The following is a 13325-nucleotide window of genomic DNA, read 5'->3' as shown; positions in this document are numbered from 1 at the left end:
CCCCGGATTGAAGCCCTGTACTCTTGGGTCTTAAGACGCTGCTGACAAGTAAGAAGTTTTAAATGTGCTTACGCAAATACAAACTGAGATCCCATTGGCATTCTATAGCCTTGAAAATCCATAGTAAATAACACAGCTGTTCCCCTACCCTCCTAACCTCACTCCAATTTATTCTCAGACAGCAATGGATAATCTGGCTGGTAAACTATATTCTAATATGGTCTGATATCATTCAAGCAACAGTAGGCTGGGGCCAGAGTTCCAGGTCCTCTGACCTACACTGGGAAATCTCATACAAGCAGGGTAACATCAGCACACACCACTCTAATTTCTGCTGAGAACAGAGACCACCAGTGATATCTGCACATCATTTGATGGGTCTGAAAAAGATGAGACCACTTCCCCTGAGCAAAGCATCTTTATGAGTCTATGTTTTACACAGTGCCCCTCTTTAAAAATCTTTCAAAGCTGGAAACAAGTGAGAGAATCACAAGTATATGGTTCCAGACAGGCGAGAATGGAAAGAAAAACATCTTGCATCAGTAAGAGTCTACAGCAGAAGCAGGCAAAATTTTTCTGAAAGGTCAGATAGTAAATATTTTAGGCTTTTCAGGCTGTAAAGTCTATGTTCCAACTATTTAGCTCTGCTTTTTTAGCAGGAAAATCAACTCTAGGCAAGATGTAAACAACTGGGCCTGGCTGTGCTCTAATAAAACTTTATTACAAAAGCAGGCAGCCGTCTGGACTTGGCCCAAAAGCTGGAGTTCGTCATCACCCACATTCCAGAGGATTGTGTCTCTCTCAAAAACATGCTATGTTCTCCTAAGGTTGCCAGGGTTTGCATGATTGTGCATCTGTGTGTACACAGGTAGCGCTGGTGTATAAACGATTCGCTTAGAACAAGAGTAGGAGGGCGAGCCGTGGGTCTGCACCGATGGGGCTTTCATAAAAGACTCCATGGCTTAAAAATACCCCATCCCCATGACCTCTAGAAAGTAGAACAATTTCACACATTTCAAGACTTAGAGAGCTTTCTGAGAAATTTATTAAACGATTCCTGGAATAAAGTCTGTTACTGGTATCCATCTCCAGCTTATACAAAACTGCAGGATAGAAAAACTCATACATTTTAAATAATTTCCCTTTGATGATCATACGTTTGATGCTTTATCATAAATCTCTTTCATGAACATTATCTCATTTAAACCTTATAAAACGCAGTGAGAAAGGTGGCACTATTCCCACTTTAAAACAGATGAAGAAAGTGAGACTCCCAGTGCTGAAGGGATCAGACGCAGGATTAGAACTCACATGTACTAACTCCAAAGCTCTACACTTTCCCCCTTCCATCTCTGTGACTCCAAACCAGGTGTTTATCCAGCAGTGAAGAGTGAAACTTTTTGTTAAAACCATGTACTGATATTCTTCAAAACTATCAAGGTCATGGAAAAGCAAGGAAAGATTAAGAACACGATACAGACTGGAGGAGTTTAAGAAGACATGACAACTAAATACAACATGGGGTCCTGCACTGGATCTAGGGGTAGAAAAAGGATGCTAGTGAAAGCAACTTATGACAAATGTATCGTGGTTACGCAAGATGTTAGCATTAGGGAAAACTAGGCGAAGGAGATTCCAGAACTCTCTGTATGATCTCTGCAACTTTTTTGCATCTAAAATATTCCAAAATAGAATTTATTTATAAAAAATGTATATAATGCACTTATGTGAATGTGCCTATGTGCAGGGTTCTCGGGCTGTTTGTTGCAAATCCAGTAGGTACGAATTCTTATACAGATTCATCTCTCTGGATTGACCACAGTTGCAGATGAAAACATGGCTCTTAATAGCCATCTTTCTCTCAACTAGAGCACAGATCTGCAAGCCAAAGTGCTACAGCTTTTAAAATTTTATATACAAGGAAAGAAAACCAAACTCAATAAACCATTTTCTGTCTTGCCATTTCATATATCCAGATAACAGGAGGGAAAGCAGAGAACATCATCAACTGGATCTGGTCAGAATCCTGGCCTTTGTCACAGAATGGGAATGGCCTAAGTGAAATCCAAGGACAAAGGAACTCAGACCTCACTGGCCAAATCTCACCCCCTCAATACACAAGACTTCAATACACATAAGCTTAAGCCCATTGTACGATTCACCAAGTGTTTCTTGCCCGAGTACCAGGGTTATATGGGCAGGAAAATTCTTTGCTGATGGTGGGTTTACCCTCTGGACCTCAGCAGTCCTGTTTTTGGCAGCTCCCAAATAAATGCCTAAAGTGCTCCCCAGTCATTGTGACAACCCTAGTGAGGCAGTCCCACCCTGGGAGATGGGTAAATGAATAGCAATCGGGAACAGTTATTCCTTAATTGTTGAATTTTCTTTCTTTTTTTCCCATTTAGATCCAAGAGCATATTAGAAAAGAATATTGCAAGGAAAAAAAAAAAAAAAAAAAACGTATTGGGGATGATTCCAAACTGCTAAGATCTGCTCTGTACACACTTACATAAACATACCTGTCTTCTAGTATAGGGGTACTGACCGAGAGGAAGCAGAGCTTCGTGCTGAGACGAGAGGTTTGCGCTAATCTTCACACTGGTCCAGCAGAGACCCTCTCTGGCAAGTCTCTCAATAGGAAACCCCTCCATCACTGTCTAGAGCATTGCTCTGGTTTACTGTGTTCACAGCCTTCATCATTCTTTGAAATGATTTATTTTCCTTTTTCTTGTTTATTACCTGTCCTCCCCCATCATGAGAGTTTCGCATGAGAGCTGAGACCCTCTCAGCTTAGAGGAGAAACTGGCATAGACCTAGGGATGACTAAATGAATGGATGAAGGATGAAAACACTAATTAAAATAATACACACAGTGGCTAATCCAGGACCAGGTAGACCTGCATTCCCATCCTGACTTTGCCATTTGCTACCTCCGTGTTCTTGGACAAGTTCCTTAATCACTCTGGGTCTCTGTTTCCTTACCAGCAAAATGGGGGAAATGACAGTACATAGAACAGGGCTGTCAAGAGTAATAAATTAAAACATACAATGCAATGGTCAATAAATGTTAGCTACCCTCCCCCTGACTTGAAAGTAACATCTTTTGAAAAACACCTTTCGTGGAATTCTGTTTGTCCTCAAGGAGAGAAATTTTTAGAAGATTCATGATTGTGACTAAAAGTGTAAAACAAGTTAAACAAGCTGACCTTTCCATATCACTAGGCTGAAAACTAATGAAAACTTATGTGCAATCACCAGATTGCTTTCACACACTGAACACTTACGAACAGAAGCATTCGAAGTACACTCTATGGCCAAAGGTTAAGCAAGCAAAAAGACAGGATTTCCAGGTTTGTGTGGACTGTGATGACAGTGCAGAGCATCAAACAATTGCCCTCCACCCTTCAGTCCAGCACCAGTTATTAGGAAATCTGGCATTCATTTTTTATTTCAGCATTTATTTTAATGTTCTTCATATAGGTGCTATGTTGTTTCTTCATTATTTTAATTTGCATTACCCTGATGACTAATGATGTTAAGCATCTTGTCAGCTGCTAATGGACTGTCTATTGATTTGTGAAGTTCCTGTTCAAATTGCTTGCTGATTTTTTTTATTAGTTTGTCTTCTTAATATTGACTTAAGAGTTCCTTGTACATCCTGGATACCAGTCCTTTGTCAGAAATGTATTTTTGCAAATACCTTCTACTAGTCTGTGGCTTGTCTATTCACTTTCTTGGGGATGTCTTTTGATGAGTGGAAGTTTTGATAACTGATGAAGTCTCATTTATCGATTTTTATGGTTATTTTTGTCTTTATTATTCATTTGTTAAAGATGAGTCAGACAACAGGAACATGAAGTAGATAGAAGAACTCTGGGCAGTGTGGTCAGGAGACCTGAATTTAAGGTCTACATCTGTGTCATCTGTGTTTGGAAAAGTCATTGGTGAGGGCTAATTTTATGTGTCAACCTGACTGGGCCAGAAGGATACCAGAAGGTATCCAGATATTTTGTCAAGTATTATTCTGCATGTTCCTGTGAGAATGCTTCTGGATGACTTTCACATTTAAACCAATATACTGAGTAAAGCAGATTGCCCACTCCAATTTGGGTGGGCCTCACCCAATCAGTTGAAAGCAAACTGGACCAAAAGGGTTGAGTCTCCAACAAATATGAGGAAATTCCTCCTGCCTCAGGCTTTGAGCTAGGACATTGGCTTTTTCCTTTTTTTCAGACTCAAACCAAAACATGAGCTCTTCTTGTCTGAAGCCTGCCAGCCTTCAGACTGGAACTTACACCATCAGCTCTCCCTATTGTCAGGCCTCCAAACTCTAACTAAAACCACACCATCAGCTCTTCTGTGCCTCCACTGTACCAACTGTAGATCCTAGGGCTTGTCAGCCTACATAATTGCATAAGCCAATTTCTTATAATAAATTATACATAAATAGATAAAATCTCCAACCCTAATACATCATCTACCTCTTCTAGCTCCAATGCAGCATGTAGCATTCTAATAGGTACTTAATGAATGTTGCTGAAATCCCTAATAAATTGGCCTGGTTCACATTATCTGTAAATGAATAGGCTGGATTTGACAAACTCAGAGATCTCTCCCATTCTAAAAATCTGATACTTATCTTGGTCTCACCTTTCTGTTCCTGCAAGGGCTTCTCCCTTGGGTGTCCTCTTGCAAAATTAATTCAGCTGGGCCTCTCAGAAAAAGTGACAAAGCATCCTCCTGGCTCATCAACTCGGCAGTCACTCTAACAGGCCCCTACTACATATAAACCTGTTCTGGCTTGCTTCCCCCCACTTTGAGGAAGCAGAGTGCTAAGGCGTTCAGACAGTTCAAAGCTGTTTGACTGTTTACACACCACAGGGGTTGTAGCAGCTGAATTCTTAATAGCACAGGGAACTATACTCAATATCTTATAATAACTGATAATGGAAAAGAATCTAAAAAAGAAAAAAACACATATATATATAACTGAACCATATATATATATCTAAATCATATATATATATATATAACTGAATCACATGTATATGTATAACTGAATCACTTTGCTGTACACCTGAAACTAACACATTGTAAATCAACTATATTTCAATAAAAATTAAAAAAACCAGGATGCTAAAAACAAACCAAAAAACATAAATAAAAGTAAAAAATAATAAATAAATAGCTTATATGCAGACATACTCACCCCACTTCTAAAATGACATTTTAAAAAATTGCAACAAAGACACCAAATGAGGCAGTAAACCCAATTACTGACTGCTGTTATTAGGCAAGCAAGTCACAGCTGACACTGCAGAGTTACCAAAACACAGAAGGGGATCCAACATTTGTCAGAGGAACAAAGAGAAGCATGTCAACACCTCAGCCTTTGGGAACCTCTGACACCCTCTTTTCCATTGCTTGATTTCAGACCAGTCCTTAGGAGACACAAAATTATCTTTAGAAATTAAAGTGACTTTAAATAAATTTTGCAATGCCTTTTGAGACCAGCCTACACCCTAGGGAGATGACAAGCCACATTTGAGAATTCCTGCTTTAGAATAAGCCTATATTAAAAAAGAAAATTAGGTGATGTTGATTTAGAGTCACCATGAGAACCTGAAGGAATTGAATTCACCCGGCTTCCCTCACATGCCTCTAACAGCAAAAGCAGAGAGCTGCTCTCTCCTTGGGACCTCGAATGTTCTAATAACAGGGAACCAGCCAGGCTTACTCAGAATTTAAGAGGTAACTGGACATTACCTGGAAGGGGTGGCTATGAACATTGCTGAACATTAGAATCACCTGGGGCACAGCTAAAATAATACCAGTGCTTAATCCCCCAACTCAGAGCAAGAATCTAGGGGAGGGACTGGGCATTGGTGGAGTTTATTTGTATTTTGTTTTTTCCATCTCCCCTAGTGATTCCAGTGTGCAGCTAGGGTTCTAAGCCTAGCCTACTTCTCTGATCTTGAATTCTCGGTGGACTTGCTAATTGTGAGAACATCTATGCAGAACCATCTGTCTATAGAGAATCCTGTAGGATCTCCTAAGATGAAGTTCCCTGAGCTTCAAAGTAGAAATAAGACTCTGAGCCAAGAGCAGGGAGGGATGGGTGGCAGTGAAGAATATCAAGGGGAAGGGGAGCTAAAAATAATAATAATAATTCCAACCCCCTCTTAGAGTCACAGCCCTGGGAATTTAAACTGGGTTTCTGCCTGCCCTGCCTAGGGAAGAAAACTCAAATAAGCTGGGTAGAAAACTCATCTCAAAGGATCAGGGGATGGCGGGTGACCTGGGCTTTGATGTCTCTCACTGCAGCTCAGCCATCCTCTTGGCTTTCACACCAATTCCTGAGAAAAGTAATAAGTTACACATATTTAGTTTGAAGAACACATATCAAATGTAAAAGGTGGGAAAGGGGCTGTAATGGATGACAAAGAACAAGGTGAGAAAGGGCGGGCTGAGAGCACAAATGCAGGGCTTTCCCACACTGAAATAATAATGCTGATGTCTCAAAAGTGGTACAGGCTGATTTTTGGAGCTGAATAAAGCACCGGCACATTTAGAAAGAACTAGAGAAGATGAAAGAACAAATAGAAGCCTCCCCCAAATTAAACACAACTCAAATGTGACTGCTGTGAATCGGGTAATTATTCTGTCGATGGATTCTACACTCAAGCTAACACTGAACCATGGGCTGTCTCATTTCTTCAAGTACCAACACCAAGTGAGGCTCTCAGCCACCCCCAGATCCTGATCAAGCTGTTCAGCGCTCACAGGAACAATCAATTTCCTTTAATGAGATATTATTCTGCCACTAGTCAGAGATATAGAAGCTACTACAATTATCCTTCTCTCCAAGACTCCCGGGGAATAAGTGAAAAGGCTTTAAAATTTTTTTCATCAGCAACTACAAATATTTAACCCCAGCAGAAAACCCTTTCCTCATCCTGATAGCAAAATTTTCCTTGAAGTGTCTATGTACTGTCTTACCTTGACATCTACCCTCCCTATAACCTTGATATGTAGACTTTATTTATTTATACAAAAATCACACTGGTATCTTAAAAGTTCAAGCAAAATCAAATTATGAAAGTAAAGCAGTTATGCTTTCAATGCTTTTTCTTGTTAAAAGAAAGCTAGCTTAACATTTGCTCTTCTCCCCGTAATTAGAAAGAGAAAATGTAGTCAAACAGGCTTGAGCAGAAAAGGACTAAAACAGAAGTCCCATATATAAAAGAATAACAGCTAAAGAATAAAAGCTCCATCTCTCACTTGATAGGTATTACCTGCCTGGAAATTAAAACACACTTCGTGCTATCTCTAGCGAAGAATTCTGTTCCAAAACGAGGGTCTAATGTTTGAATTGTGCAAAGCCAAATCAGCCTGAAGAAACAGAAGGCTCTGCTAAGCTTTAGCAGAACAAGCCCTAACATAATACGCCAAGGAACACGTTTGACAAAACAGAAGTAGAAAAATATTTTCAAAATCAGTTCTTGGCTTAAATCTAGCATTTGGCACCTCAAATAAACACAGAGAAGAAGAACTAACTTGGCTGTGCCATGTGACTTTCTGAACTGCAGCAGGCCAGATGGTGGGGTAGACTATTCATTTCTCAGCTTCTCACCCTTTCTGCTCTTCCATTAGTGCCTCTACAGTTCAGGGTCCCTTAGAAGGGCTGGAAAGAAAATAACTGGATAAATGCGTATAACCAGTGTTCTGAGTAATTATTATCTCCTTTAAAACCATGCTGATAGCAAACATCTCATGCCAACTCAACAGTTCTCATTAATAAGTGTTCTGGATTATAGACCCAAGTCAATGTTCCACCTGCAAGTCTATAAAAAGTAAAGGAGTAACACCTCCCCTTCTGGGAAGATGGGGCAGGGGTGCATTTCCCAATTCCTTCCACTAAGGACAATACACCTTGGATGTCATCTATAAAACAAACAAGAAGTCTCTGAAATGTAAACAGAAGAAGGCAGACCAGCTAGCAACCTCAGGAAAGATCTCAGCATGCAGGTGAGTTCCATGGGTTTTCTTTACACCCCGTATAACCCAGCATTGGAGCTGAAGAAGCCAACATACTGGTAAATGTCAATGGGTGCAGATGACAAGAGTCCAACAAAAGCCTGCTCTCTCTACCTAAAGAACCAGGTAATAGGTAGACTAGCAAGACAGAAGTTTTCTTTTTGTTTTTTTTTCTGGGTAAGACCTTTAGAAGATGAAAAGACTGGGAGAAAATATTTGCAAACCACATATCTGACAAAGGACTAGTATCTAGAACAGAGAAAAAACTACTACTCAACAGCAATAACACATAATTCAAGTAGAAAACAGGCAAAAGATATGAACAGACATCAAAAAGACATCAAATATGAACTTTACCAAAAAAGATATACAGATGGCAAATAAGCATGTGAAAAGGTATTCAACATTATTAGTGAATAGAGAAGTACAAATTAAGATCATTAGATATCACTATACACCTATCAGAGTGGCTAACATAATGATAACACCTAATGCTAGCTGGGACACAGAGAAAGTGGATGACTCATACACTGCTGGTGGGAATGCAAACTGATACAGCTACTCTGGAAAAGTCTGGTAGTTTCTTAAATACCTAAACATGCAACTATCATAGGACTCAGCCATGTACTCCTGGACATCTACTCCAGAAAAATGAAAAATCATGCTGACACAAAAACCTATACATGAATGTTTACAGCTGCTTTACTTGTAATATACAAAAAAAATGGCAACAACCCAGATGTCCTTCAGTGGCTGAATGGTTAAACAGAGGTGGTAAATCCATACCATGGAACACTATTCAGCAATAAAAAGAAGGAACTATTGATACATGCAACACTCCAGCTGAATCTCCAGAGAATTATGATGAGTGAAAAATGTCGATCCCAAATGGTTACTTTCTGTATGATTCCATTTATATAACATTCTTGAAATGACAAAAGGCAGCAAGAAGCCAATCCCAAATGGTTACTTTCTGTATAATTGCATTTTCACAACATTCTTGAAATGACAAAAGGCAGCAAAAAGCAAGGAAGAGGTTCTCCCTTATAATCCTCCAGAGGGAACAAATCCCTGCCGACATCTTGATTTCCAACTTCCGGCCTCCAGAACTATGAGGGAATATATTTCTGTGATTTTAAGCCACAGGAAACTAATACACCAACCGTATCAGCAGCCCATGGAAACCTCTTGGGAATCCAGATCCTCAGGTCCTGACCAGAGCAAAGTGAGTCACAATCAGCATTTAAACAACATTGCCAGGTGATGAGAATGCAAATAAATTTTGAGGGGCATTCATATGAACTACTATGAGATTCTTTTTTTTGGCTGCACCGCGCAGCTTGTGGGATCTTAGTTCCCCGACCAGGAATCGAACCCAGGCCCTCAGCAGTGAAAGCACACAGTCCTAACCACTGGACCACCAGGGAATTCCCTACTACAGGATTCTTGACTCCCCATAGTGATGACTTTGCACCAACATGGAAAGCATTTATGATATCCCTGTATGTAAAATAAGCAGGGTACACATTTGAAATTCCATATTGCTAATGTGATTTGTGTGTTATACAAGTCAAGGCCTTGCAGGAAATAAGCAAAACGTAAAAAGAGCTATTTGGGGACAGAGGGATTGTGGCTCCTTCCCCCTCAAGACCCCCACTTCTTGTTCTTATAATTCTGCTAATATGTTATATGATAATTTTTCAAGAACATTTGACTTTTTTGCTTACTGCTTTCCTAGGATCATGGTGACTTGGTGGAATGAAATCCCACACACTGGGCTTACCCAGGCTCATGAACAACCAGGTCTACAAGGGCCCTGGCTTGGTTTTAGCCAGTTCAACTACCTGCAAAAGGAACAACACAAAATAGTGGTCCAGAGGCTTCTCATTTGAAGGAACACCCAAAGCAGTTCAAACACACTCTGGAGGTAAGGTCTAAGTTGCCAGTAGAGTCATACTCCCTGCATGTCCAAAGTCTTTGGGTCTACACTTGCTCCAGGATACAGATCTGGTAGCAAGAGCCCAGTACTCACTGGAAACTCTCAATGCCCTGACTGGGATGGTGGTTAGCAGGACATTACAGCCAATGTGCTTATACATTAAGCCCACTCTTCAGCCACATGGCATCAGCAACACCAAACAAAGAAATCAGCTGACTGTTAAGAGTGAATCAACTTTTAAATTCTTTGCTTCCTTCTTTTTCTCACTGCAGGCAGACATCCCAAGCATGCCATCCTTGTAAATGGCACCAAGAAAACACCACCAGATTTTCAGAGGATCCAAGAGATAATCCTTGTCCCCTAGTTGAAAGCAACTGTATGCTTCACTTAACCCCGAAGTTAATTCTTCAAATGATTTTTTACTGCAAGCCAACTTCCTCCCACCCCCCATCTTAACATTTCAGATAAACTCTTCAGCTCATCTTTAGAGTATGTAGTGCCCCAGTTCAAACATGTTCCGGGAATATTTATATGTAAACATCTAAAAACCTATCTTCTTTAACTACTACACTGAAGGGAAAAGAAAAAAACACTTTAATTAAAGGGATAATGCTAAGTTGGCTGAACAAAACAATATCTACTTCCAAACTTCAGCAATTATTTATACACATGCCATCCAAAATGAAAACTAAATGAGCTTTCTTATTGTTTCTATACTAGTCACACTCATGCTATGAAGTCATTATTTAAATATTTTTAAACTCTGATCATCAAAGGGTAGATAAATAAACACTCTTCTAAGAAAAATTGGTTTCACTTTCTATAAATGAAGTCACTTGCCATTATTTAAGTATTTCAAGAAGAAAGTGAGATTCATAGTCATTTGAAGTGAATAACAGAGGGGAGAAATAACACCATAACACCTGGAAAAAATAAAATTTTACTTTAATTCAGGGCTTTCAACCTTATATGGGGCCAGATAATTCTCTGTTGTAGGGGGCTGTGCTGTGCATTGTGGGATGTTTCAGCAGCATCCCTGGTGTCTACCCACTAGATGCCAGATGCTACTACTTGTTTGCTGCCAGTTCTGAAAACCAAAAACATCTCCAGACATTGTCAACCATCTCCTGGGGAAAAAACTGTCCTCAGTTGAGAACCACTGCTTTAACTTAAGCAAAGGGCAGCCTAGTCGAATCCTGAGATGAAACTGAAATCTCCCTAGGCCTCTGTGGTTTAATGGTTTGCCAACGCAACAGAATGACTGTCACCACTGAACTTCCTATGACTGCATTTGAGGAATTATCCAAGTATTAGGAGATTTCATGCAATGCAAGTCCATGCATGAAGAGGCCTCAGCTTTACAGGGATTGAAATAACGGTGATGTTAACTGGTCACTGGTTTTCTAGAGACTGAACGTATGTGTAATTCTGAGGGCTGAAGCCAGTGACCAGAGTTACTATGAGGCATACCTGAAAAGGTCACTATGCCCAAAACTGTGGGCAAGCAGAATGCAGTCCTCGCCAAAGTTATCATCAAAATATGACCCCCTATTAGCCTAAATTGCTGAAGTCTAGGAACTCTGAGTAGTTAGAAGTTCACCAGGTGAGCTAATTCATCCACAGAGGTCACCTGTGGTTATAAAATAAATTCAAGGGGGTAAGCAACCCTGCATGTTATTTTTCTATTTCTTTCCCAGTGAAAATCTGCACTGAACTCACAACTTGATGAGGGGGAAAGAGCACCTTCTTGTACCTGGAAGTCACCTTTATATATTGGCCTAGATACAGAACAGACGGCAAAGGTAGCATCAAATTGTTCTAGAATGGAAAGATTGATCACTTGCGGTTATTCTGCTAAGGTGTAGATCTTTATGCCCAGATAACGGGGGGCACAGAATAGAAACTGTTGTTGCGTGGTGTGTTCACAAGTTAATCAATCATCCCTAAAGTTTTCAACACACACACAGCAAGATACACAAAACTGAGGACAGAGAAATTTCCCGTAAAAATTTTAAATGGTAGTAGTAGAATACTAGCATACATGTTAAAGGTATAGAGAGAGCTGGGGAATGCTGACCCATCTGGAATATAAACAAAAGGAGAAGCACAGTTTTGAAGTAGAAGTGCCTGATAATGATCAGTAAAAAGGTTTCCTTGCCACTTTCAAATCAAAGGTTTCATCAATAGTAAAAAGCTTCAAATTCACACTTCATTCAACTCACACTACTGAGTCTTGTTCTGGGTGCTAGTGACGAGTATTTTCTGTCCACTTTTTGCCCTGAAGAATGTCTTTTTCATTCTGGGCATGGTGATATGCCAATATGCCAAATTTTACCTGTTCTGACTCTTCTTACCCAAAGTCACAGTATGAACCTTGGTCAGGGCATGAAATGTACATTTGTGTAGGAACCACCAACCCCTCTGCGTCCTCCTGCTCACTGCATTCCTTTTCCTAAATTTCTGAGTGTTGGATCCCAACTATAAGAATACAAGCTCTACTGACTTCATTGTCCAGTGGTTTGAGAAATGTAAAATCTTAAGCATAAAGCACACGTGGAGTGATATATGTATTTTGCAACTGTCAAATAACTTAAACTTCAACTTGAAAATGCTCTTGCTATTACCCCATTTCTTTCATATCAATTTCAAAAAGTGAAAATTGTCTCCTGCCTCAGAACAGTAAGCCCAGTTGCAATCGTTACAGGAGCCTTTATAAGCTCCCTTTATTACACACAATGCATTTTCCTACCAGTGTGAAGGCCAGCGGGGGGCTCTCATTCAACTCCCTGGCATTGGAACAGTATGATGACTGGGAATACAGACAGAGAGAGGAGAGAGGCGGAAAAAAACATCATCTCACCACCTGTAGTCCCAGATGGCACTGGAAGACACTTCACTGAAAACCCATAAAGACTTTAGAAAATATAAAGTAATGCACTGATTAAAAGAAAAAAATCTACATCCAGCCACACAGAGTTATGGTACAGATTATTACATACACAGTCAACTGTGACTTTGGAAAGAGAACCCAAACTCAGCAAAACACAGATGAGAAAATGAAGAGCTTTTCTGTTCTTCTTTCCACTAATGGTACAATGCCTACAGATTTTGTTAACTCACAAAGTTTTTCCATTTTGCTCACTTTGACATGTAGAGGAGAATTTTGAGTCATCCTCATCCATCACCATGATGACTGCAATTTATTGCAGGACTGTGCTAAGTGCTTACATACATTATTTAATTCAATCCTGACCACTCTTTGAAATGGGAATTATCATTACCTCTGTTTTAGGAAAGAGAAACTGAAGGACAGACAAGTTGAGAAAGTTGCCCAAGTTCACAAAGCTTA

General features: G+C 39.9%; 1 protein-coding gene across 12 annotated transcripts in view; it reads right to left on the bottom strand.

The window, feature by feature from the left end:
* Positions 1-13325, bottom strand: part of MAGI1 (membrane associated guanylate kinase, WW and PDZ domain containing 1) — a gene marked incomplete at both ends in the record, with an annotated part of 625004 nt that overhangs the window by 275534 nt on the left and 336145 nt on the right. The gene's annotated exons all lie outside the window — the stretch shown is intronic.

Source organism: Hyperoodon ampullatus (assembly GCF_949752795.1).
Source record: "Hyperoodon ampullatus genome assembly, chromosome: 10".
Taxonomy (NCBI): Eukaryota; Metazoa; Chordata; class Mammalia; order Artiodactyla; family Ziphiidae; genus Hyperoodon; species Hyperoodon ampullatus.
Note: the sequence above shows the minus strand (reverse complement) of the source record. Positions and strands in the feature narration are given on the sequence as shown.